The sequence below is a fragment of the Bos mutus genome, chromosome 13 (assembly GCF_027580195.1).
Source record: "Bos mutus isolate GX-2022 chromosome 13, NWIPB_WYAK_1.1, whole genome shotgun sequence".
Taxonomy (NCBI): domain Eukaryota; kingdom Metazoa; phylum Chordata; class Mammalia; order Artiodactyla; family Bovidae; genus Bos; species Bos mutus.
In genome coordinates, this window is record NC_091629.1 from 15,969,403 (window position 1) to 15,995,926 (window position 26,524).

The 26,524-nt window shown below is 47.8% G+C and overlaps 2 non-coding genes across 2 annotated transcripts; both read right to left on the reverse strand.

Annotated features, from left to right (window-relative positions):
- Positions 1-16,099: 16,099 nt before the first annotated feature.
- Positions 16,100-16,171, reverse strand: LOC138990563 (small nucleolar RNA U2-30). The gene has a single exon (XR_011466694.1). It is a non-coding gene; the product is annotated as a small nucleolar RNA U2-30 (small nucleolar RNA).
- A 144-nt stretch (positions 16,172-16,315) lies between these two features.
- On the reverse strand, positions 16,316-16,395 carry LOC138990567 (small nucleolar RNA U2-19). Its single transcript, XR_011466697.1, has one exon. It is a non-coding gene; the product is annotated as a small nucleolar RNA U2-19 (small nucleolar RNA).
- Between the last annotated feature and the right edge of the window lie 10,129 nt (positions 16,396-26,524).

The window sequence follows — 26,524 nt, forward strand, 5'->3', positions numbered from 1 at the left end:
CTGCACCCCCTCGCAGTGCTGAGTCAGGTGTCCTTGACGGCTAGCCCACGTGCATTGCGGGGCGCTCAGCCTGCCCGACCCGTGCGCGCCGGGCCCCTCCCAGGCTGCTGGGTCCCTTCGGTCTCCAGACCTAGGGAACTGCGCTGCCACCTTCGGCCGGGGCTCAGCCTTCAGTGAATCTTAATGCACAGTCTCCCCCGTGTTGCCCCCCTCGATGCCCACAGGTACCTTGAAGGTCCTTGTCCCCGTGGAGGTGGCTTTAAAGCCCCTGCTGCCTCGGACGTGTCTAGCACACACCCGAGCCTGTGAGAGTAGGTGAGACAGGCGTGGGTGGGGACCTGTCCCACTTGGTGAAACCTCAGTGCCTTCCCTGGTTATAAGCTCTGCAGGTTTCTGTGCCCAAAGGGACACATCCATTTTAAACATCCCTGTTTGTATTAATTTGAAATGAAAGGTTCTGGGTGGTGATAGTTCTGTATCAAAGACGGCTTGATGCCAGTTGATCGGGGGATAGCTAATTAAAAAACAGTCGCTTTCACACAGTCCAGTGACTTTTATAAAAATTTTGATGAAAAAATAATTTCTGCACCCTTACGATTGAAGTACCCCCCCCCGCACTTAAAATGGACCATGAGTCATAACTGTCTTTTACTTGAAGAGAAAAGACTTTGTGTTGCGAGTAAATTGGTCTTTTTTTCCCCCTCCTCCACACAGTTTTGGTTCATGATACACAAAGGCTTAAAATCTTTATGTTGCTATTTTGGCTTTTAATTTTTATTAGCACTTAGATATGGAGAAGGCGATGGCACCCCACTCCCAATACTTTTGCCTGGAAAATCCCATGGACGGAGGAGCCTGGTGGGCTGTAGTCCATGGGGTCGGGAAGAGTCAGACAGGACTGAGCGACTTTCCTTTCCCTTCTCACTTTCATGCATTGGAGAAGGAAATGGCAAGCCACTCCAATGTTTTTGCCTGGAGAATCCCAGAGACGGGAGCCTGGTGGGCTGCCATCTATGGGGTCGCACAGAGTCAGACACGACTGAAGTGGCTTAGCAGCAGCAGCACTTAGATAATTTTACCATTTAGTGACTTAAAATTCTAGGCTAAGAAATGTCTTCCTGGCAATTAAAGGTATTTTACCTTGTACCTGTAATACATATGCGTCTTATGTGTTGTGGTCACATTATCAGGGATTTTGGAAATTGACTTCTGACAACCACACACATCTTAGCTAATTGTTGAGCTTAATTCTAAATGCTCATTTATTTTTTTTTCCCCAATCAGGAAAAAGGCCTGTATCCTATCAACACTTATCTAGCAGCATGCTGCAAAAGAGGAACTATGAGAATTTTATTGGGAACGCACATTATCGACCAAATGACAAAAAAACTTGATTTCCTATTTTGGGAATGAAAGGTGAGCACATACACTGTATTGATTTTACCTAATTGAAAACAAACCATCTAATGTATCCAGTATAATATTACAAAGTAAAATTGCTTTTAACTTGAATTTTGAAGTGTGTTTAAAACAGCCCTCAGGGTCTCTGGATATCAGTGGTGATGATCATGGTAAAGTAGCAAAAGCAACTCAAAGTTAACTGTGGGTTTATTTCATGCTAGGGGTTGAATGAATTGTTTATCATCATGAGCTAGTTTAATCCTTCTTAGAGCCTTAGGCCAACTGCCTGCCATCAGTTTTTGTTAATAAAGTTTTATTGGCACACAGCCACTTTGTTTCCTTTACAGATGGTCTGTGGCTGCCTGGGGCCGCAAAAGCAGAAGTGGGTAGTTGTGACAGGGACTTCATGGTCTGCAAAGCCGAGAGCTGTCTAGCCAGTTATAGGAAAAGTATGCCGATCCCTGAGTTAGGAGACTCTGTGCCCACTTTACAGATGTGGAGACTGAGATTTGGCTTATGTAATTTGACTAGCACCTTCCTCTGCCTGCTTTTTGGTCCTCGGTCTGCAAAATCCAAGGCCTGTGCTGCAACCCTCCAGTTTAAGTGCTTGTTCAAAGCCTTTATAAATCCTTATCAGAGTAGGAGCAGGAGCGGGACAGAGCAGGGAGGTTTATTTTGACTTTCTGGTTCACACGGCAGATGTATCTAGTGGTGGGTACCCAAAAGCTTCAGGTGGTGCTCTTGGAGTCGTGCACATGTTGATTTAGTTACTTCCAAGTTTGGGCTGAGGGCATGGCATCTATGTGAGAGTTAACAATAAAGTGACTGGAAAGTCCCGGGCTCATGGGCAGATTTCATCCCCTCCCAGACAGCTCTTGTTCTGCTAAACACTACCGTATCCTCGAGGAGCAGACTCTTGACTCAGTGCCTGCTAGATCTGGATTCAGAGATAGAGACCCATGGACCAGAGCAGAGTCTCTCCTTCTGGTTTTCCCTGGGGCACACGGGCCTGTCCGTCTGCATCCTTCTCTCCCGCTCAGGTGATGCCAGTGGTATGAGGCTGGCATCATCGCAGAAATGGGATTAGATGCACTCTGCCTTGAGACACAAACACGGTTCATGGGTGTGTGTGCACTGTGGAGCGGCAGGTGGGGACTGCGTGTGTGTCCCGCTGCCGCCTCTGCCTGCAGCCTCTGGGCTTCTCTGCTTGCCTTTCTCTCTACCCTGGAACGTCCTTTCCACACCCTCCCGTTCTGGTGCTTAAGCTCATGTATTCTGCAGCACGTTTGCGGGGAGCTGGGCCTTCGCTGTCTGTGTTCCCGCTGCCCTGTGGCTCATGCCTTTATGCCCACCTGAGCTCTGCCCCCGACTTCCACCCTGAGCGGTGCTGACGTGGTGCCTGGCCCAGGGCTGGGAATTTCAGCTGTAAAACTCCATAGACGTTGGCCAAACAGTGTTAGCCGTGTTTTATGCCCTGTCCTTTCTCGTGGAGGAGGGTATTCTATTCTGAGTCTTATCTTAAATACCCATGGTCTTGTGCCATATATTTTCCTTTCATTAGGTATAAATTTCCAGAGTTTCCTATAGGTGGCAGTTGACTTGACACCTGTATCTGATGTAAATTCTGGTTGTTGGTTAAATCATCTTCATTAAATCACTGTTCATTGTACATGAGCATCTCCTAAATGGTGCAGCTTATTTATTCAGACTCCCGAGACTTGGTTAAAAATTTAAGCTTAAGTGGAATCCATTGCATTTCTAGACCCTTTTAGTTCTGTGTATTTATTACACTTTTAAAAAATTTTGTAAACTGTATTTAGTTTTATTCTAATCATGTTTTAAACCTTTTTTTCCCCCCTTAGGTCTTGATGGATATAAATGTGTACTCTCCATGAAATTAAATTAGTTCATCCTTTGAAAAAGCAAATGTTGAAAGCTACTGAAATAAGCTGTGATTGTACTGTGTATATAACAGAGGAACACTACGGTTTTGTAAAGTTGTTAACTTTTGTACCAAATAGCAATAAAAACTACAGTTGCAAGATTTGGGTTGTGCACAAATGGAGACTGGACATCATCTCTATTTTGCCCCGAATAATACGATTTTTAGAATTGACCAAATAACAAATGGAGGGTTTTTTTTTTTTTTTGCATACTTGAGCGCTGCTGAAAAGAAATCATTTGGGTTGGGGGGTGGGGTGGGGAGAAAGTCTATAACGCTTGCACCTCAGGTAAAAAATTTGTAAATACATGTTGTAAACCTGCTTGTTTAAATACTGTGTGTATTCTTTTCCTCTCATGTTGCTCATCACTTTGAGCTCTTTTCTGCTATTTGTCCTCTTTCATCTAAAATGTACGGTTTTTTTTTTTAATTTCAATGATTTGTATTATGTTAAATCTTCCGCAGTCTATTGTCTTAATGGAATTGTTAACGGAAACATTGACCCTTTATGAATATGTGCTGCGTGTACCAAGATCAGCCTTTCTGTAGTTGGTACCCTTTTATTGCAAATTTTGGTAGGTCGTCTGAGGAAGACCCAGACCCATATAATCCTCTTCTCAGGGGATTGGTGGGGGGATTTTTAAGTGTGTTTATCTATAGAGAAGCATTTCCTCTAGGCCAGCCACACACTCAGTAAACATACCAAATTGTGGAGTTACTTAGTTTTCTATCCAGTGAATCATTTTTGTTGGAAAATTCTGGCGTTTGCCTGAATTATTTATATAAAAATACAAAGACTAAATTATACATGTGAATTACATATATTGGAAGCAGTTTTTAAAAGAAATGAAAGTTGAGGGGTAAATTTCAGGTTTGCCTCTGGTAGTCTTGGTGTGTCTGGCGCTTCGCTTGGGTTAACTGTGGACACACTCAGGTTAATTACAGACACACGAATTGTGCAGGAGTGCCGACTGAGGCTCCTGGTGCTCCGGGGACGTCACTGGTCTTGAGACCTTGGTTGTCTTCCCGTTTTTGGTGGTTTGGAGGCAGCACCATTTTCTCAGTGTACATGACAAGTTAGGTTTTAAAAAGAGACTAGCCACCAGCTGGCTTACTAAATGTTTTATTACACTTGTGTTCCCTTAATCCACTGTCCATGGCTGATTGTTTTCAGCAGTACCTAGGTTTAGTGACCACAACACACTTTATTAAGAAAACTGTTTCAGAAATAAATTTGCACTGTTAATTTTTTTTGCCTTGCCCTTCTCCATTAGAACAAGGGTAGTGTCCTCAAAGAATCCTGATTTTTTTGTTTGTTCTCATTATGCAACACGACGCTGACTTGATAGAAAAGTCTTAACTCCCAGGTGAAAAGGGAGACCTCTCTGAGCTGACTCTGCTGGCATCGTGATGAAGTGCTTTGTATCAGGAAAGTGTACACTATTGACCTTTCTTTCTGTTCACAAGCTGAGCCATATGTACATAATCTAGAGTTTTGTTTTCCTAGTTTTGCACTTTTATAGCCTATTTTTGAAGATTAACACATTGACAAAGATGATTGACCTGATCCTTACCTAATCCAATGAGTGTTACAGAAAGCTTGCTGTGACGATAAATATAAATCTTAAAAGGGGATATACACGATGATAGAGGGCTGAAATTTAAATCTGTATTTAAAAAAAAATCACCAAATCTATTTGAAAACAAGTCAATTCATGTTATGCTGAAATCTGGGGGCCTTTCAGATTTCTCCTTTTTAACCACATTTCTGAACCCTTAAAAGTACAGTTTTGTTTTCCTTTCCACAGCCCTTGTACTCCAAAATGTTGTGTTTTTTTCCTTTTTTTGTCCATCAGTATTAATTATTGGGATACTACTGGTTTTGTATGTTTTTTCCCTTTGAGACAACAGTACATATACTAGAGGTACAATCTGTTGGATTTTTGTTTATGTATTTATTTCATTCCAGTTTGATTTATTTTAATTGTTGATACTTAAGTTGTCAAACAGTAGACATTACTTGTTTTATTTATGATGTATTTCAGCTTGAAGTTATGTTATTATATGTGGATGTAAATATAGATTTGGTGTTTTGCAGTCTCGGCTCTGGTCTTCATTGTGTCCCTGGTTTCTGACGTTAACTGTTTGTAAACATACGCAGTGACAGAGAGATGCACGTACTGGATCCCCGTGGGCTCGCCAGCAGCACTTTGTCAGGCTCTCTGTGACTCCCCAGCCCTCCTTCCTTTTTAAAGCAAATCTTCAACATGTTTTAATTTCGTTCCTCAAATGCTTCAGCGAGTATCTGTAACGGATAAGGGCTTTTTCCGATCACATCTAACTAAACGGACAAGGATTTCTCATAACTGGTCTCCATTGCTGCATTTCCGGTGTCAGAAACGCCTTCTAAAGACTGTGAAGTTGCAGTCAGGATCCAAACAAGACCCACTCACTCAGATCCACTTCAGTCCTAACCTCCTCCCCCTAGACACCCACATGCACACTTGCTGCTGCTGCTAAGTCGCTTCAGTCATGTCTGACTCTGTGCGACCCCATAGACGGCAGCCCACCAGGCTCCCCCGTCCCTGGGATTCTCCAGGCAAGAACACTGGAGTGGGTTGCCATTTCCTTCTCCAGTGCATGAAAGTGAAAAGTGAAAGTGAAGTCGCTCAGTCATGTCTGATTCTCAGTGACCCCATGGACTGCAGCCCACCAGGCTCCCCCGTCCCTGGGATTCTCCAGGCAAGAATACTGGAGTGGGGTGCCATGCGTTTTATTTATTGAAGAAACTGGGTCATTTGTCCTGTAGAAATTCTCACTTCGTGTTTGGGTTTATTGGATCTTGCGGTTTCATCTAACCTGTTTTTCCATCCTCTGTATGTGGTCCTATAAGCGGGTAAATAGTCGGAGGTCTGGTTTTGAGCTCAGTTTTGGGGAGATGGGGGCTTCCTCCTCCCCCATCTCCCCTGGACACGTACAGTGTGTGACTGTAGCTACTTCCGTGTAGTCAAGCCTTTTTTTCTGTACAGTTTCTCAGTGGGCTAGAGTTCAGAATTTTTTGTGTGGGTAGAGTGACCATATTTTACCCCAGCTCAGACAAGTGCTGAAAAAGAAATAAGGCAAGGGCCCTCCCCACCCCATGGCTGTGAAATGTCAAGAGGGTGAGAGAGCCGAACTTGGCAGCGACTGCACCCTCTCCTTGGACAGAAGAGGAGCCCAAGGTCCCCAGAAGGCCATGTGCGTCCCCAAGGCCAGACAGCTCTGCCGGGCGTTAGAGGGAGCAGCTGGGTCTCCTGTCCCAGTCTGCGCTCCTTCTCAGGGTCAGAGAGAAGCACAGCATCTTGGGTGCGTTTTCAGACTTGGCAAGACCTGAGTCTGCTCCTTGCTCAGCACTGGGCAGACTGGTGCCCGGGGGGTTGACGTCTGTGCCAGTGTCTGGGATTGGGGCCCCTGGTGGCGATCCAGTTATATGGCCATTCAGTGAGACTCTGCTTATCACTTATATGCATATATATATATATATATATGCTTAGATTTCTGTTTTTAATTGGATGTGGGCTTGTTGATTTTGTTGAATTTGTTTTTGTTTTTTGAATTTGTTGCAATACTGTTTTCAGTTTTATGTTTTGGTTTTTTGGCCTTGAGGCATGTGGGATCTTGGCTCCCTGACCAGGGTTTGAATCCACACTCCCTGCATTGAAGTTCAGTTCAGTCACTCAGTCGTGTCTGACTTCGACTCGGTGGACTGCAGCACACCAGGCCTCCCTGTCCTTCACCAACTCCTGGAGTTTACTCAAACTTAATGTCCATTGAGCATCAGTGATGCCATCCAACCATCTCATCCTCTGTCGTCCCCTTCTCCTCCTGCCCTCAATCTTTCCCAGCATCAGGGTCTTCTCCAGTGAGTCAGTTCTTCGCATCAGGTGGCCAAAGGATTGGAGTTTCAGCCTCAGCATCAGTCCTTCCAATGAATATTCAGGACTGATTTCCTTTTGGATGGACTGGTTGGATCTCCTTGCAGTCCAAGGGACTCTCAAGAGTCTTCTCCAACACCACACTTCAAAAGCATCAATTCTTTGGCACTCAGCTTTCTTCACAGTCCAACTCTTATATCCACACATGACTACTGGAAAAACCATGGCTTTGACTAGACAGACCTTTGTTGGCAAAGTAATGTCTCTGCTTTTTAATATGCTGTGTAGGTTGGTCATAGCTTTTCTTCCAAGGAGCAAGAGTCTTTTAATTTCATGGCTGCAGTCACCACCTGCAGTGATTCTGGAGCCCCCCAAAATAAAGTCAGCCACTGTTTCCACTGTTTCCCCATCTATTTGCCATGAAGTGATGGCATTGAAAGGCAAAGTCTTAACCACTGGACCTCCAGGGAAGGTCCCTACTTCTCAGTATGAATGGGACATACTCATGTGACAAAAGATTTCCAACCTCTTGAGTTTGTGAAAAGTCATACCAAAGAAGGAAAAAAAAAATCACATCTCTTTTCTGCCGTTTAGCCTTATTTGTCACCGAAATTTCATCGTGACCTTTGTACACACATCAAACTCCCGCACGACTGTGGCCCCCACAGGCAGAATCGTCTGACACGGCCCCAGCCCCCTGTCCTGCAGGCTCGGTGGGCAGTCTGGAGAAGAAGGGAGAAAGGTGAGTGCCTCCTGAGTACACCAGGTGGCTCTTGAAAGAGCGAGAAGTCAGCTAAGGCTCCTAGACACTCTGTTTGGAATTCTGAGGGACCAAAAAGAGCCTCAAAAGGGCAGCAGGGATCCCATCACAGGCTCCTCAGTCGTGTCCGAATCTGTGACCCCGTGGACCACAGCCCACCAGGCTCCTCTGTCCGTGGAATTTTCCAGGCAGGAACACTGGAGTGGGTTGCCGTTTCCTACTCCAGGGGATCTTAGGACCCGGGGATGGAACCCACGGCTCCTGCATTGGCAGGCGGATTCTTAACTGCAGAGCTACCTGGGAAGCCCTAAAACAGTGGGCAGCCTCCTTGCATAGGTGACCAAAGAGTGGCCCACATGGGGATCGAACGCTTGACCTTGTCGCTAACTGAGACAACGCCATGATCCCATCATGACGATTGTTAGAAAGCTCTGAGCTTCCTGCTTCACAGGCGGCATGCCCAGTGGACTGATTACATTCTCAGCATCCCAGGGCTTTTTACTTGGACCCCCAGCAAGAGCAGGTGGATCTTCTAGTTCCATGCCTCCGACCCGGTAGGAGGCAGCAGGATCCCCGGGTTCAGGCCTCGGTCCACGCTGGCCCCGCCCCGGCCCCGCCCCGGCCCCGCCCCGGCCCCGCCCCGGCCCCGCCCCGGCCCCGCCCCGGCCCCGCCCCGGCCCCGCCCCGGCCCCGCCCCGGCCCTGCCCCGGCCCCTGCCCCGGCCCCGGTGTGTCCGTCCCCACCGCCTCTGCACGTCTGCACCGGAGCCCCCAGCTGGCATCTGAGCGCAGCACGCACCCCATGATGGCGGCCCGTCGCGGCCTGTGTCCCCCCCGCCCCCGCCCCCAGGGATGTCCCCCCAGTCCCCCTGTGCCCCTCTTTCATTCCCCGTCCAATCGAAGAGCAAACCTGCTCCTTCTGTTCCCTTCAGAACACACCGGACGCGGGGCCGGCTCCAGGCACCCCCATCACCGCCGCACCCGGACGAAGCCATCCTTCCAGCCGCCCCCTCCCCGCTCTAACTTCTCCCCTTCAGCCTCGCCTCCATGTGCCGCCACACCCGTCTTTTCCCAAGAGAGACAGTGCTGCCTCTGTCCTTGCTCGAACCACCAGTGACCTCACATGACTCAGAATGAAACCCAAGCCTGCCCGCCGCTCTGCTCTCTTCCTGAGCGGCTTTCCCAGCCCTTCCCGTTGGTTACGGCAGCCACAGGGGACTCGGGTTCCCTTCTGGAGCCTCCCAGACTCCGCAGTGGTCCGGGTAGTCCACACTCACCTGCTCATACGTCCCTGACCCCCAGGTCTCCAGCCCCTCCGTCTCTGGATCTGGTGCTGGTTTTCTTCGCAGCACTCAGCACTGCCTCCCATCTCACTGTGCATGTTTGATAGGTCTTCCCCATCTGAAGGTGAACCCCGGGAGGGCACTGGGCTTCTGCAGAGCTTGGGATATTTGTTGGTAGGATGGATGGATGGATGGATGGATGGATGAATAATATATGTGGTTTATTCTAACCCAGCAAGTCATGAAAGACAGGTGGGTGTTTGGAATTATCTCAATAACCTTATGCCTTTAAAATTATTTGGAGTTTCTCAACGTAAGCATTTCCATGGCGACAAATGTGCTGCGCACTCACTGCTGGCTAGTTTTCTTTTCCTTATGTGTGTGCTTAGTTGCTCAGTCGTGTCCCACTCTCTGTGACCCCATGGACTGTAGCCCATGAGCCTCCTCTGTCCATGGGATTCTCCAGGCCAGAATCCTGGAGGGGGTTGCCTTTTCTTTTTCCAGGGGATTTTCCTGACCCAGGATTTGAACCCGGGTCTCCCGTATTGCAGGGGGATTCTTTACTGCTGAGCACCAGGGAAGCTCCCCGCCCCCCTTATTTTCCTTATATAGCAATATATTGAGTGAGAGGAGTTTTACATAGAGGATAATTGTGGGTGGTACAGGTACTTTTGGAGAAGGAAATGGCAACCCACTCCAGTATTCTTGCCTGGAAAATCCCACGGACGGAGGAACCTGGTTAGGCTACAGTCCATGGGGTCGCAAAGAGTCAGACACGACTGAGTGACTTGACTTCACTCACTCACTTCATTCACAGGTACTTTAGAGGAATAAAAGGTAGTCAGGATTGAGAGAGGTTTGGTATGGACTACTTAAATGATGAAAGTGAAAGAGGAGAGGGAAAAAGTGGGCTTAAAGCTCAACATTCAGAAAACGAAGATCATGGCATCTGGTCCCATCACTTCATGGGAAATAGATGGGGAAACAGTGGAAACAGTGTCAGACTTTATTTTTGGGGGCTCCAAAATCACTGCAGGTGGTGACTGCAGCCATGAAATTAAAAGAGGCTTACTCCTTGGAAGAAAAGTTATGACCAACCTAGACAGCATATTGAAAAGCAGAGACATTACTTTGCCAACAAAGGTCTGTCTAGTCAAGGCTATGGTTTTTCCAGTGGTCATGTGTGGATGTGAGAGTTGGAGTGTGAAGAAAGCTGAGCGCCAAAGAATTGATGCTTTTGAAGTGTGGTGTTGGAGAAGACTCTTGAGAGTCCCTTGGACTGCAAGGAGATCCAACCAGTCCATTCTGAAGGAGATCAGCCCTGGGATTTCTTTGGAAGGAATGATGCTAAAGCTGAAACTCCAGTACTTTGGCCACCTGATGCAAAGAGTTGACTCATTGGAAAAGACTCTGAAGCTGGGAGGGATTGGGGGCAGAAGGAAGAGGGGACGACAGAGGATGATATGGCTGGATGGCATCACTGATGCTCAATGGACATTAAGTTTGAGTAAACTCCAGGAGTTGGTGATGGACAGGGAGGCCTGGTGTGCTGCGATTCATGGGGTCGCAAAGAGTCGGACACAACTGAGCGACTGAACTGAACTTAAATGATTGTTTCTTTTACTGGGTGTGCATGTGGGTGGGGGTGGAGGGCGTGAAGATAGCCGGAGGGCAAGAATTTGATAAACAGATTATAGGAGATTATAGAGAAAAGAATATGCTTGGAAAAGGATATTCACATAGAGAGGCTTAGCGATTCACAAGTCACTGAGAACATGTGCAGAAAAAGCTGCCAATCCAAGCATCCTTTGTTGTAGGAAAGGTTGACATCATATGGTCATTTCTGTGGTAAGGAATCCACCTGCAATGCGAGAGACCTGGCTTCTATCCCTGGGTTGGGAAGATCCCCCGCAGAAGGGAGAAAGGCAACCCACTCCAGTATTCTGGCCTGGAGAATTCCATGGACAGTCCTTGGGGTCCCAAAGAATTGGACATGACTGATCGGCTTTCACTTTCACATCATAAAGAACCCACCTGCCAATGCAAGAGACGGGGGCTCGATCCCTGGGTCAGGAAGATTCCCTGGAGTAGGGAATGGCCACCCACTCCAGTATTCTTGCCTGGGAAATTCTAGGAACAGAGGAGCCTGGCGGGCTGCAGTCCATGGGGCCACAGAGTCAGACATGATGGGGTGACTGAGCGCGGCACAGCTCCATCTACATACAGTGTAGAAAGTGAAAGCCATGTGCCGCAAGGAAGATCCCGCATGCCGAAAGCTAAGACCCCAAACAATCAAATAAATATTAAAAAATACATATATTAATACATAAGAGGATTCCTTGAGTGTATATCTAGGAGTGGGATTGCTGAGTCAAAAACCATTTGAAAAGAAAACAAATTAAGGGACTTTACATGCATTGTCTTAACAGTGGTGTGGATGGGGAGGCTGAAGTGCAGAGAAGTCAGTAAGTTGCTCTTGGCTGGTAAAGGGACTGAGCCAGGTCTGTGCTTTTAACAGAAAACTAGGTAGCTGGCTACAGTTTATACAGAGTTTTGTGAAATGTCAATGTTTCTGTGAATTAAGCTAATGCCATTCCTGGAATTTGAGTATATTTGCAGCCAAACCAGCCTCTAGTCATGAGGAAGGTGATGAGCACATTTTGTCAAATTGTATGTGACAGGTGCATTCTTAAAGACAGTCAATGACTGAACACTTTGAATAATTACAGATTGTTCTCCCAGTGGAACTGGCCAAACCCCAGATATATTAACACTGAAGTGAAGGGAAAGTCGCTCAGTCGTGTCCGACTCTTTGTGACCCCATACCAGGCTTCTCCGTGCATGGGATTTTCCAGGCAAGCCTACTGGAGTGGGTTGACCATTTCCTTCTCCAGGGGAATCTTCCTGACCCAGGGATCGAACCCGGGACTCCCGCATTGTAGGCAGACGCTTTACCCACTGAACCACCAGGGAAGCCCACCAGACGACACTGGAAAGTGTTAAATAAGCTACGCCATCAGGTGGCGCTGTTTGTAAACAAACTTCATTTACTCGTCTAACCAGCTTTGCTATTCAACTATTTGGAACAAAATTTCTAAGAACAATAATGATCTGTGTTATTGCAAATGCTGTAGCAACTCTGAGACTCTATTAATGGGATTTAGTTGAAATACTTAACATTTCTGTAGTCCAACACCCCATGAGCTGGGCTTTACGTTCATTAGTTACTGACTGTAACCCGGAGCAGAATAACAACGCTTCTGTTTTAATGTTTGTTTTTTCCAGGAATGCCAAACTCAGTTTAATTTTTAAAAAAGTAAGAAAGAGACGGGTCCGCATCGTCTCCTCACTTTGCCTCAGAGCTGGCTTCTGAGAACCGGCACAGGAGCGCCTCTGCCTCCCGGGTTACGCGAGGGTGTGGGCAGGAGGGTCCAGGGTCGTCGGTCATCTCGGCAAGGGGGTGGGGGGTCAGTCCTCCACGCAGGGAGCCTCCGTCTCCTGTCCTCCCGCCTCCCCACTCCTCCTCCCCGAACCCCGCCTTCTCAGGTGACTCCGCCAGCAACCTCCGGAGGTAGATCTGGCCTAGTGTGGCCTGTGCAAAGGCCCTGGGTTCCTCCAGAACAGGGAGGAGGCGCGGGCGGCGGGCGGGCCCGGCAGCTGGGCTCTGGAAGGATCCGGCTTCCGCTCTGAGCGCGATGGGGAGTCACCGGGGGCTCTGAGCAGAGGATTGGCCTGCTTGGACTGATGTTCACGCCACACCCTCAGCTCCGAACTCGACGTCTGGCCATCCCGGTGCTTGGTCACTGAGTCACTGATGCGACCTCCTAGTGTGTCTTTCCGGGTGGCTCAGTGGTAAAGAATCCGCCTGCCCATGCAAAGACTCGGGTTCAATCCCAGGGTGGGGAAGATCTTCTGGAGGAGGAAATGACCCACTCCAGGATTCTTGCCTGGAAATTCCCATGGACAGAGGAGCCTGGCGGGCTACAGTCCTGAAGAGGGTCACAAAGGGTCAGATACGACTGAGCACGCACCTATGTGCCTCCGCGTGAGTTAAGACTCTGTGGGGCGGTTCATGCCGCTGTGTTGAACTTGAGTCCCAATTCCTGGAAGACCTCACTTATTGGCGCATCTGAGCCCCGTGAGGAGGGGGCGGGGCGGGGGGGGGGGCTTCCTGGAAGAAGGGTCATCCAATCTGAGACTCGTACATGGAGCTCAGAGGGTTTGCATCTGGTGTTACCTTCCAGCTACCTTCTGGAGGTTGAAGGCAGCAGGACCCATTTCAGGCACCATCAGTAGGTGGGATCCGCTTGACTAGGAGAATTTTCTGCCAGGGCAGGGACTGAAGAGGCTGCAGAGGTGCTGCTTAGCTAGTTAAGGAGTTTCCATCATCATGTGACCGACAGACGCGGGGCACAAAGCTGCAACACGACAAGATCCATGGTTTTATCAACCGGAAGCTGAAAGCGATGTCAGGAATCGACAGCAAGACTTGAACTTTTGGCTGAACTTGTGTTAACTCTCTCTTACTATCATCGGTTAGATTTTGAAGGTGAGCAGGCGAGTGTAGCGATTTGGAAAATGGAATCCTTTAATGACTCTTTTTATTGCTTTTTGCTGATCCTTAATATAAAACAAATAATCATAAATCACAGCCAGCTCATTGGCCTCCTTCCATCTGCAATATAAACCACGCCAGGGCTTGAGAAGTTTACAGATTTTCTGAAGTAGCATCCTCCTAGCTGGACCCCAGCAGACACGGCTAGGTCTTATTTTATGCAAATTTGAATCATGCAAATCCAACATTGTGATTTGGATACATGTTAAGAGTTCCCTTGTACACACCAAGTTTCCAATAGTGTGAACCCTGCAAAAGCAGAAATTCTACAATCTCACTTAGGGCGGCACGGATGGACAGTCAGGGAAACATTGCCACAAGGTGGCGCCCGTCCTCAGGTAAGCGGAAACGTGGGTGCTCCTTTGTTGGGATGAGACGTGAATTATGTGGCTTCAGATGATGCGTTTTCTTCCCATGAGAAGCAGGCAGCTGCTCTGTCGTTCCAAGCTGAATTTGCCTTTGAAACTGAAGGCCATGTGGCATTAGAAAATGGTAAAAATTCAAGTGAAAGATAGTAGCTGATAGCATGCCCTATGTCATAGCCGGTTCCCCACTTCGGACATGGCCATGTGGCCATGCGCGGGGGCGGCACCTGCTTCCGTTGAGAAGAGCGGCTCTCCTTGGACCTTCAGAACCCCGAGTAGTGATGATGTCTCGTTTTTATTTCCCCACACGTGGTTTTTCTTGCCTCCCTTCTTTGTAACATGACGATAATGAGATGCTGTTCCCCCGTCTGTCTCATCCCATCTCTCACTTCCGCTTCTCAGTTTATGCCATTTGTATGGTTTCTGTTCCATGTTCAAAACTGGCGACACTTAATCTTGGCTTTGGAACCGTAAGAACACTGTCCATCCTTATTTGTTGTTTACTCACTAAGTCGTGTCTCTTTGTGACCCCATGGACTGTAGCCCACCAGGCTCCTCTGTCCATGGGATTCTTCAGGCAAGAATACTGGAGTGGGTTGCCATTTCCTACTTCAGGGAATTTTCCTGACCCAGGGGTCGAACCTGTGTCTTCTGTGTTGGCAGGCAGAGTTTCACCACTGAGCCACCTGGAAGCCCCCCATCCTTATTTAGCTTGATCCCAAATGCTGAAAATCAGTAGTAATAACTCTACATATGTGTCTATGCATTTTCCTCTTCTGGATACTTCATACAAGTGGAATCATACGATATGAGACCTTCTTGTCTGGCTTCTTTCACTCACCATTACCTTTTTTTAAAAGAAGTTTTATTATAAAAAAGTAATTATTTTATTTATTTGACTGCACAGGGTCTTAGTGGCAGCACGTGGGATCAAGTGCCCTGATCAGGGATTCAACCCGGGCCCCCTGCATCGGGAGCCCTGGACCACCAGGGGAGTCTCAGCATCACGTTTTGAAGGTTTATCCATGTGGCAGCAGGAATCAGTGCTTCCTTCCTGTTTACAGCTGAATAATATCCCATTGAAAGGATAGAGCACACCTGCTTATCTTCCATCCTTTGATAGGTGTCTGGGGTGTTTCCGCCTTTCGGGTGCTGTGAATGGTGTTGCCAGGAACTTCTGTGTACATGTTTCTGTTTGAATATCTGTTTCCAGTTCTTTTGAGTGTGTATGTAATAGCAAGTGGAATTGTTGTGAGTCACTAGCTCTCACACTTATTTTTTCTTTTATTTTTCAGAAGGGAAACCCATTTTTACTGTGCTACTTTCCCCCAGACTTTAGGTCTAAATTATAGTAATTGAACTTTATGATTCAGTCACAAATGCTTGGAACAGTGATAAATAGGAGGCGATAAATATATTTTGATGGGAATTCCCTGGTGGACCAGTGGTTAGGACTTGACACTTTCATTGCGATGGCCCAGGGGTTCAACCCCTCCAGGGGGAACTAAGATCCCGCGAGTCAACATTTTTTTTTTTTAACTTTTTGGCTGCACCTCATGGCATGCGGGATCTTAGTTTATATATTTATATATATATATATATAGAGAGAGAGAGAGAGAGAGAGAATGAATAATAGTCCCTGAAGCAACTCTTCATGGCGCAGTGCACGAAGACTTCTGTCGTGCTAGTTGTGAACTAGTACTTTATTAGTTATAAGATTTGAAAAATTGTTTATATGTAATATATATTCTGGGTACATCATTCTCTACAAGAACTGACTGCAGTGAATGTTTGTTGACCTCTTTTTTTTTTTTTAATTCTGAGCTCAGATCAAGTGTAGAAACCTTCATAGTTATATAAAGTTCCGCAGTAAAATCTTTTCATCATTGCTCAGAACTGATCAGCCTTTCATACAAGCACACCCACCACCAACTGTCACCTACCCACCAATAAGCCCCATAATTATTGTCACCTATACACACACACACACATACACACACTCCTTCACACCCCTTATTTTGAATTATTCTTTTGCTTCTCAGAACTACAGAGATCATGCATCAGCTACACTGGGTGGTCTTCTGATGCTCAGATTTGGCTGCTTTCCTCACTGACTGTTGACCTCTTATTCACACCAAGGAGCGCAGGCTGTGTTTGGTTTTGTATCTCAGTCTCCCAGGTGTGGGGCCTGCGGGTCCATTGCATTGAAAACACTGAGCCTGGGAGGGTGTGTCCTCTCAGCAGTGGAGCCTACGTACCCACACCGTAGAGCAGGCTCTGCGCATTGGACTGCTTTCTCTGCAGCGCTCTGGGGCCCTCGGAACACGGATCCCGTAGAAAGAACTTGAGTTTCGTTCAGGAAAGCCCGTTGTTCCTTAAGCGGTGGCTCCAGGAAATTGCTTCCAGGCGAGGGTAATGCAGCTTCCGTCCACAGGGCGGCAGGCTTCTCCCAGAATAACAACTGGCCGGGAACAAAGGCCGCAGTCTCCCGCCGCGGCGCTGGCGGCCGGGTCTCTGGGCCAACTTTAGGGAATTAATCAGCAACTGGAGAGCGCTGGGGCATCAAGGACGGCAGGCCAGCCAGCCGCTCGGAAAAGCACAGCGAGGACCCTCACCTCGGCCACGGAAGGGGAAGGGCGCACAGCACACGCTCCCAAACGTCCGCCCAAATGCGGCCCCGCGCTGATGGCCGCAGACGGACAGACGGGACCCAAAAACAGGCCGCCGTTGCGGAGAAGAACCTTCTACCAGGAGGCAGCCGGGTGCGGGACTAGCAGCTCAAAAGCAGCTGACGGCAGCCATCCCAGGAGACCCGTCGGGTGGGGCAGGGTGCTCGGATTTTTGGAATCTCAGTAATCAATAAGATTGAAAAAAGCTGGTGTCATCATGGGGGTGGATATCAAATTTTGATCTTGCCAGTTACGAAAATTAAAAAAAAATACAGTTGGCCTTTACTATCACCGTCATAAAAGACAGGGAAAGATAGAAAAATATAATTGAAAACTAAAGGGTAATTGCTTAAACTGACAAAAAAAAAGCTTTCCTAAAAAACAAATTTATGAAAACTTCATTGGCTTCCTCAGTAGCTCCGCGGTAAAGACCCGGCCTGCAATGCAGGCGCCACAGGAGACCTGGGTTCCATCCCTGGGTGGGGAAGACCCCCTGGAGGAGGGCATGGCACCCCACTCCAGCATTCCTGCCTGGAGAACCCCATGGCCAGAGGAGCCTGGGGGGCTATAGTCCATGGTGTCGCAAGAGTCTGACACGACTGAGGCGACTGAGCACGCAGCAGGAGCAAACTTCATTAAGATTCCAGGAGGCATTATTCTAAAGGTGTGATTCTTTTAGTTTGGAAGGAACTTGTTAAGGAAATCAAGACTCGCAGAGCGAGTAACTCACCTGTATTTCCCGAAGTGCGCTTCCGTTTCCACCAGACAGGAGAGTTCGCCTTTCCTGAGCACTTGTAATAGCATGTTAATTTTCCTTCTTCTTTTTTTTTTAATTGCAGTATGGCTGACTTACAGTATGGTATCAGTTTCAGGTGTACAACACGGTCATTCCATATTTTCGTTTTTTTCTACGCCCTGATTAATGTAATTCTCAGGCCTCCCCTTTGAGAGAGGAACTTGATATCATTCCTGTTTTACGGGAAAGGAAACCAGACCTTGATGAGGTCTCAGCAGACAGCGGCTGAGGCCAGTGTCCCCTCCCCCCACCCCACCCAACCACTGGGCCACACGGCTTTGCTGTTCTCTGGTTGTTCCAGGTGGCTCTGCAAAGAAAAGATGAGGGTTTCCTAATTAAATTAAAAACAACTACCACCCCCGTAGACCATCAGAAAGGAAGATCATCCATATGTTCCCATTTTCGAGGCAGCTAACGTGTGAGCATGGCTGTCTTCATTATTTTTTTAAGGGCTATGTTTTTTTAAATTTATTTTTAATTGGAGCATAATTGCTTTACAGTGTTGTGTTGCTTTCTGCTGTACAACAACGAGAATCAGCCGTACGTGTGCATATGTCCCCTGCCTCTTGAACCTCCTCCCCACTCCCACAACGCAGCCCTCTAGGTCGTCACGGAGCACCGAGCTGAGCTCCCTGTGTTACAGAGCAGCTTCCCACCAGTTACCTGTTTTACGGCTCCCAAGGTGGTATAGAATCCGCCTGCCAGGCTGGAGATTCGGGTTTGATCCCTGGGCTGGGAAGATCGCCTGGTGGAGGAAATGGCCACCCACTCCAGTGTTCTTGCCTGGAGAATCCCATGGACGGAGGAGCCTGGCGGGCTCCAGTCCATGGGGTTGAAAAGAGTTGGACACGACTTAGCGACCGAGCAGCAACAGCAGCCTGGTTTCCTCACGGCGGTGTGCGTATGTCAGCGCTAGTCTCTCGGTTTGTCCCGCCCTCTCCTGTGTGCTGATGTAATAAAACACTGCAGCCTGGGTTAAACAACAGAACTTTATTTCCCGAGGTTCTGGAGTCGGAGGCCTGGGATCTAGAATCAGCGTGGCGGGGTGAGGGCACTCTCCTGGGTGGCAAACTTCTCACTGTGTTCCCATACGGTGGAAGGGCCTAGGATTTCCTTGATAATGTACCCTCCCACTCAGGAAGGCTCTACCCACGGGACAGACCACCTCCCAAGGACCCCACCTTCTCAGATCATCGCTGGGCGTCAGGATTGCCACACATGAGTTCTGGGAGAACACAGACAGCACTCTCAGTTGCTCTGAGTGTTCATCGTTTCCAGAAAAGATTGCTCTGGATGTCTTTGTCCGTTAAACTTTTTTTTTCATATTTCAGATTTACTTCTGGTTAGATTTTTCAGAATGAGATTATTGGCTCAAAGGTTAGACTTTTTATTAAAATTTTCCCCTAGTTTTGTTGAGAAATAATTGACATACGTCACTGTGTAAGTTTAAGGGCTAGAGTGTGATGGTTTGATTTGCATATATTGTAAGATGATTACACAGTAGGTTCTACTAACATCCATCTTGTCATGTAGATGCAATAGTTTCCTGAGAACACAGTATTCTCCTTTGTTTCCATGCTGTCTGTGGCTTTTGTGTTACAACAGCAGAGCTGAGCAGTGGCAACACGGACGTGCATTAACCCCATCAACTCCACCCCCAGCCCCCCTCCCCTGCCCCCAGCAAAACATTTACTATCTGGCTGTCACAGAAAGGTTTATTAATCCTGATCTCAGCTCTTTAATTAGTATTAATTAATTTTTACTGATGTACAGTTTGTTTATAATATTATATTAGTTCAGGTGTACAGCATAGTGATTTGACATTTTTATAAATTATACTCTATAGTTATTATAAAATACCAGCCATATTCCCTGTGGTGTACAATATATTCTCATAGCTTATTATACGTACTGTTCGCCTCTCTTAGTCCCTGACCTCTGCCTCGCCTCTCCCCGTCCCCGTCTCTCTTCCCACTGGCCTCTGCCTCGCCTCTCCCCGTCCCCGTCTCTCTTCCCACTGGTGCCCACTAGTTGGTTCCCGTATCTGTGAGCCTGTGTCTGTTTTGTTATAGTCATGCGTTTGTTTTATTTTTTAGACTCCATATGTTTTGTACATGATAGCACACATAAAGTATTTGTCATTGGACTTGTTTTACTAAGTATAATACCCTCCAGGTGCATCTACATTGTTGCAAATGGCAAAAATCTCCTTCTTTTTTATGGCTGAGTAGTATTCCATTGTATGTACACATATATCTTTATCCATTCATCTGCTGATGGACATGTGGGTTGCTTCCCAATCTTGGCAATTGTAAATAACCCTGCTATGAACATTGGGGTGCGTGTAGATTTCCAAATTACTCTTTTGCTTTTCTTCAGATATATCTAGCATCTCTTTAGTAGCCTGTGAGTTCCCCTAAAAGTATAATTCTCATGGAAACTCTCTGACTGTTAACAAACCAGAGTCTGAGTTAAATAATTATTTCCATAAAATATGTCCAAGTTTCTGTCTTAACTCCTTTGTGAAATGAGGCAGAACAGAAATTTTTAAATGTCACAATAAAAGACCATATGATTTAATCTAATATACATAGAAATATCATCTATAAATTTTGTTATGAAGGAAGACAAAGAATCTCTATTTAGTCATTTCTGGAGTCTGTTTAAGGAGGAACATTTTTTAAAATTTTGTTTCATTTTTGGCAAGAAATTCTGAAGGTAGAGAGGAGGCTTATCTCTCCAGGATGCCAAGGCAGGGACTGTCTTAGCCTGTTCAGGCTGCTATAACAAAAACACCATAGATCAAGGGGCTTAGACAACAAACATTATTTTCCCACAGTCCTGGAGGCTGGAAGTCCCACATTTATAAATATATTAGTGACAACAAGCAAGCTGGAAGCCCAGAGGCCCGGGGTCTGGTCCCAGCTACATGCAACTCGCCGTGTAACTTGGGTGGGCCGCCCAGCCTCTCTGAACGTCCCTGGGGAAATGGAGGGGTGGGATTAGAGCAGCGTGACAAGCACTGAGGCCATCATATCCAGTCCAGTGACTCAGGTGTGAGTGGGCCTGGCACCTGTGAGTGGAAGTGTGGTTAGGGGCAGGGGCGGGCTGCCCTGGCTCGCCTGCAATTCAGGAGACCCCAGTTCGATTCCTGGGTCGGGAAGATCCCTTGGAGAAGGGATAGGCTACCCACTCCAGTCTTCTTGCCTGGAGAATCTCATGGACAGAGGAGCCTGGTGGGCTACAGTCCATGGGGCTGCAAAGGGTCAGACACGACTGAGCGACTAGACCACCAAAGTGAACTCTCAATTTCCCCACCAATTCTCACTCCATCTTTGACCTCTCTCTCTCATCCCAAACCTCAGGTGCCTCCATGAGGCATGTGGAAGGGTCTCGCAGGAATGCTGACCCTTCAAAGCAACCTTCCACCAGCATCTCCACCTGCTGGTTCCTACCTCCTCTGCCCCTTCAGTCCTAATCAGTGAACAACACCTGGACCAGTGGCGTCCCCATCACCTCCTGCAGGGTCTCCCTGCCCCTGGGGGCCCTGCAGCCTGTCCTTTCCCCCAGCGACATCCCCGTCACCTCCTGCAGGGTCTCCCTGCCCCTGGGGGCCTGCAGCCTGTCCTTTCCCCCAGCGGCCTCCCTGTCACCTCCTGCAGGGTCTCCCTGCCGCATCCCTGTCACCTCCTGCAGGGTCTCCCTGCCCCCGGGGGCCCGCAGCCTGGCCTTTCCCGAAGCGATGCTGGTTTGGAGTCAGGCAGCCTGGGTTCACTTCTGGACTCTGCAACTACTCATCACGTGATTTTGGACACGCCTCTTCATGTCTGTGTGTCTGTCTCCTCATGGGATGAATGGAAATAATAATGGGACCCAGAACCATCTTAGGGGATTAAATAGGTTCATCCGTGTAAAGCCAATTAATGCTAAGCAGGAGCACTGTGGTTACTATGGTTTTGAAATGTATTGTCACTATTTGCATGTTTATCCATTTCAGACTGAAATGGTCCCTTAAGAATGGGGATCTGATCTAAACCAAACTCTCCTTTCCCCAGAGTCTGGCTTTATGCTTATTTAGTAGGTGATCAGTTAATGTTTGGGAAGGAAACAGGAGGGGAAGAAGGAAGGAAAGAAGGGAGGGAGGGAGGGAGGGAGGATTTTTCTCAGTGGAAAGTTAGGACGTACCTTAAGATATCAGATCTGAAAGCGGCTCCCTTCCCGGGGTCCCTGGATAGATGGGGTCTCCACTTTCACCCCAGATCATAGCAGAGCATCCCCTTTCTGTTTTTTCCAAGTAACAAACACCCTCAAACGTAGTGGCTTAACGCCACAGGCAGTGTGATGTTTCTTGATTTTGAGGACCAGGATTTGGGCCAGGCTCACCGGCAGTCTTCCTCGTGGGGCTGAACGCGGTCCCTTGAAGGGTGGGTGGTCTGGAGGTGAAACGGCTTCCCTCCGCGTCTGGTGTCCTGCCCAAGCTGGCTGCAACGTGCACCCCCGACACTGTCTGCTCCACACAGCCTCTGCCTCCGGGCGACGTCGGAGCCGAAGGCCTTACTGGAGGCTGGATTCCCCCAAAACCAGTGTCCACGGGCCGAGCTGCAAGCTAGGCTTCATAAGAGCAGCCTCGGAAGTCCCAGGCACCACTTTCATTGCCTCCTATTGGTTACAGAAATCACTGAGGCTTCTCAGATTCCAGGCAGGTAGAATCAGACCCCACATCTCCAGGAAGATGCAGCAAGGACCTATTGGCAGGTTCATCCACCATAAACTGTCCCTCCATCACAGGCCTGTTAAACCAGGTGTCACCTGGCCTCATGGACACTGTCCACTGAAACCCCCTGAATGCAGTTTTTTACGGGTGTGCAAAATGTACATTTTTTTTTTCCAGTGAGATGAGCTGTCAGGCAGATTATGAATCACTACATGGTGGTCTTCCTTTTTACTGAGGTTTATCTAATCCCAGTGCTCTGCAAAAATTTCTCAAGCAAACATGCATAGTCTTGTAAGCTATTCGAATAATGAAAAATCCTAGTCACTGCTAAGTTCTCTGCCCTCCCCACCTCACTCCCCTCCTCGGAGATAATCCCCACCAGCACTTTGATGAGCATTCTTCATGGGGTTTCCCGTGCGTAACGTGGACGTGGAAGGTTTTTAAAAATGCAGACAGCCTCGTTCTCCTTGTATGTTTTCAATAATTTGCTTATTTTTCACTCTTAAGATTATGGAGAGGAGGTTGCTCATGTCAGCAGCCTGGACTTAGTCTGTTGTTTGCCGCATGTGAATGGTTTTGCCTGATGGTGAAGGTGTGTGATTCGTGCTCCCTGGCGCGCAGTAGGTGCTCCCTCCATTGGACAGAATCCACTCCACCTCTGATCTGGGCAGGAGTCTGGGACTCAGGGTTTGGCGATCGGAAACTTGTGTCCCGCTGGCCACCGTCGCTGGTTGGGGACAAGCGTGTGACATCATGGGAACAACGGTCCAGGAGTGCTGTGCCCTGAACACCTGGGGTTGATCTCAGATTCCCCCAAGTCACCTGCACCCATGGGAGTGAATGACCCCTGCGCCAGGATCAGGGTTCTGTGGCTGAAAAAGAAAGGGCGACGGTTGGTGGGCTGATCACGAGTGGTGTCCAGCACAACGCTCTGCTCGCTTTCGGAGCTTGAGGTCTGAGGAGCAGGGAGAGGTGAGACTCGCCCGAGAGCAGCCAGCTGATGCCAGAGCCCGTGTTTGTGATCAGAACGCAGTCATTTGCATTTTAGTTGGAACCAGTTTGTTGTTGTTCAGTCGCTCAGTCGTGTCCGACTCTGCAACCCCGTGGACTGCAGCATGCCAGGCCTCCCTGTCCTTCGCCAACTCTCTGAGCTTGCTCAAACCCACGTGCATTGAGTCGGTGATGCCATCCAACCGTCTCATCCTCTGTCGTCCCCTCCTCCTCCTGTTCGAGTTGGATTTTTCTATCATTTTCAACAAAGAGGAGTCTCCATGAAGGCATGAATCATGGGGGATCGCTCTTCAGTTCATCCTCATGACCCAGCCGGGGCTTGGCACAGAGCCTGACAAAACAAATGTTTGATGAGTGCGTGAGAGAATGAACCGAGAATGCCACGGAGATCCTAGTGACCTTTAGGTCCCTGAGGAATCCCAGAGTGGCTTCTCAGACTCTGGTGTGCACACAAACCACCTGCTAATCTTGTGGAAGTCTCTCAGTCATGTCCAACTTCTATGCAGAGTACATCATGAGAAATGCTCGGCCGGAGGAAGCACAAGCTGGAATCAAGATTGCCGGGAGAAATATCAACAACCTCAGATATGCAGATGACACCACCCTTATGGCAGAAAGCAAAGAAGAACTAAAGAGGCTCTTGATGCAAGTGAAAGAGGAGAGTGAAAAAGTGGCTTAAAGCTCAACATTCAGGAAACTAAGATCATGGCAGCTGGTCCCATCACTTCATGGCAAATAGATGGGGAAACAGTGGAAACAGTGGCTGACTTTATTTTTCTGGGCTCCAAAATCACTGCAGATGGTGACTGCAGCCATGAAATTAAAAGACACTTACTCCTTGGAAGGAAAGTTATGATCAACTTAGACAGCATATTAAAAAGCAGAGACATTACTTTGTCAACAAAAGTCCATCTAGTCAAGGCTATGGTTTTTCCAGTAGTCACGTATGGATGTGAGAGTTGGACTATAAATAAAGCTGAGCATCGAAGAATTGATGCTTTTGAACTGTGGTGTTGGAGAAGACTCTTGAGAGTCCCTTGGACTGCAAAGAGATCCAACCAGTCCATCCTAAATGAGATCAGTCCTGGGTGTTCATTGGAAGGACTGATGTTGAAGCTGAAACTCCAATACTTTTGGCCACCTGATGCGAAGAGCTGACTCATTTGAAAAGACCCTGATGCTGGGAAAGATTGCGGGCAGGGGGAGAAGGGGACGACAGAGGATGAGATGGCTGGATGGCATCACTGACTCGATGGACGTGAGTCTGAGTGAACTCCGGGAGTTGGTGATGGACAGGGAGGCCTGGTGTGCTGCGGTTTATGGGGTTGCAAAGAGTCAGACATGACTGAGCGACTGAGCTGAACTGAACTGAATCTTGTGAAAACACAGATAAAACTTCAGCAGCTCCAGGGGGTGGCCTGAGAGTCAGACTTTCCTACAGGATTCCATGGAGAAGGAAATGGCAACCCACTCCAGTATTCTTGCCTAGACACTCCAATGTACAGAAGAGCCTGGTGGGCTGCTGTCCATAGGGTCGCACAGAGTCGGACACGACTGACTCGACTCAGCAGCAGCAGCAGCAGCAGCACAGGATCCCAGGCCGCACTTTGAGAGACAGAGTCTGGGTGGCTCTGTGTCCTCCTGTGGTCACCAGTCACGTGTGGCCACTGAGCATCTGAAATGTGACTCCGCTCAACTGGGACATGCTGGAAGTGTAAAATGCGTGCCAGATTTTGAAGATTTATTTTTAAAAAATCTGAAAAACATATTTGACATTTTTAAAATTTATTATGGGTTGAAATGACAATAATTATTATTGTTATATTATTATTATAATATAATTATTTTTATATTATTACTTTAATAATAAAGTTACATGTACTCTATGGGGTTTCCTAGTTGGAGCTCATGGTAAGGAATCTGCCGGCCAATGTAGGAGATTTAAGAGACGTAGGTTCGATCCCTGGGTTGGGAAGATCCCCTGGAGGAGGGCATGGCAACCCACTCCAGTATTGTTGCCTGGAGAATCTCATAGACAGAGGAGCCTGGCGGGCTGTAGTCCATGGAGTCACAAAGAATTGGACATGACTGAAGTGATTTAGCATGCACGCATTTACGCTGTATTATTAAGTAATAATCCTACAATAAATATGTTATTAAAACTCATTTTCACCTGGTTCTTCTTGTTTGAAATAGGGCTACTGGAAATTTTTTATTTTATTTTATTTAAAAAAAAAACCCGTTTATTTTTGGCCTCATAGCATGCAGGGTCTTAGTTCTCCCACCAGGGATCAAACCATCTCCCACGCACTGGAAGGCAGAGTCTTAACAACTGGACTGCCCGGAAAGTCCCAGGGCATCTAGAGATTTTAAAGTATGTGTGTCTTTCACACATTTTCTTGGACAAAACTGGTCTCAAGTGTGGGCTGCCCGTGGACAAGGAAATATGTCTTCAATTGCTGAGGTTTTTTCCCCACCAGACCGCAGGCCAAGAAGATCCAACAGGGCAGAGGAACCACGGAGGAGGAAGACTGAGCAGAGACGCGGGCGCTGGGGTTTTCTAGAAAGAGCCACGCGCTCACGACGCAGGAGAGGAGTGAGTGAGGCCGGGGCGGGCAGAGGCAAAGACTTCCTGCTAAGCAATTTGATGAGATTTTGGTTCCAGGTCTGAAAAAAAAACTGTCAAAAATTTTAATTTTTATTAGCAAGAATTAGTTGGGATGGGAACAAAGGGAATTTTCACGGACATGCTCCAAGACTCAGTGATTTCACTCCGGGGTGGATACCTAGGAAAGCACATGTGTGGATGAGGCGTTGACTGCAAAAACGTCTGTGTTTCCAAACATTGGAGACAGCATAAGGGTCAACACTGAGATGGAATGAATGGACTGTGCTCTGAGATGGGGAGCCACGCGTCCCTGGAAGGAAGGAGCGAGGGCTGCACGAACCAGAGGCTGCATGTCAGGCAGTGACAGAGCGTGGGGAAGCAAGGTACAGGATAAGTACAGATTGACACCCTCGGTATGAAGTTTAAAAAAGTGTGGAAAGCTGTATG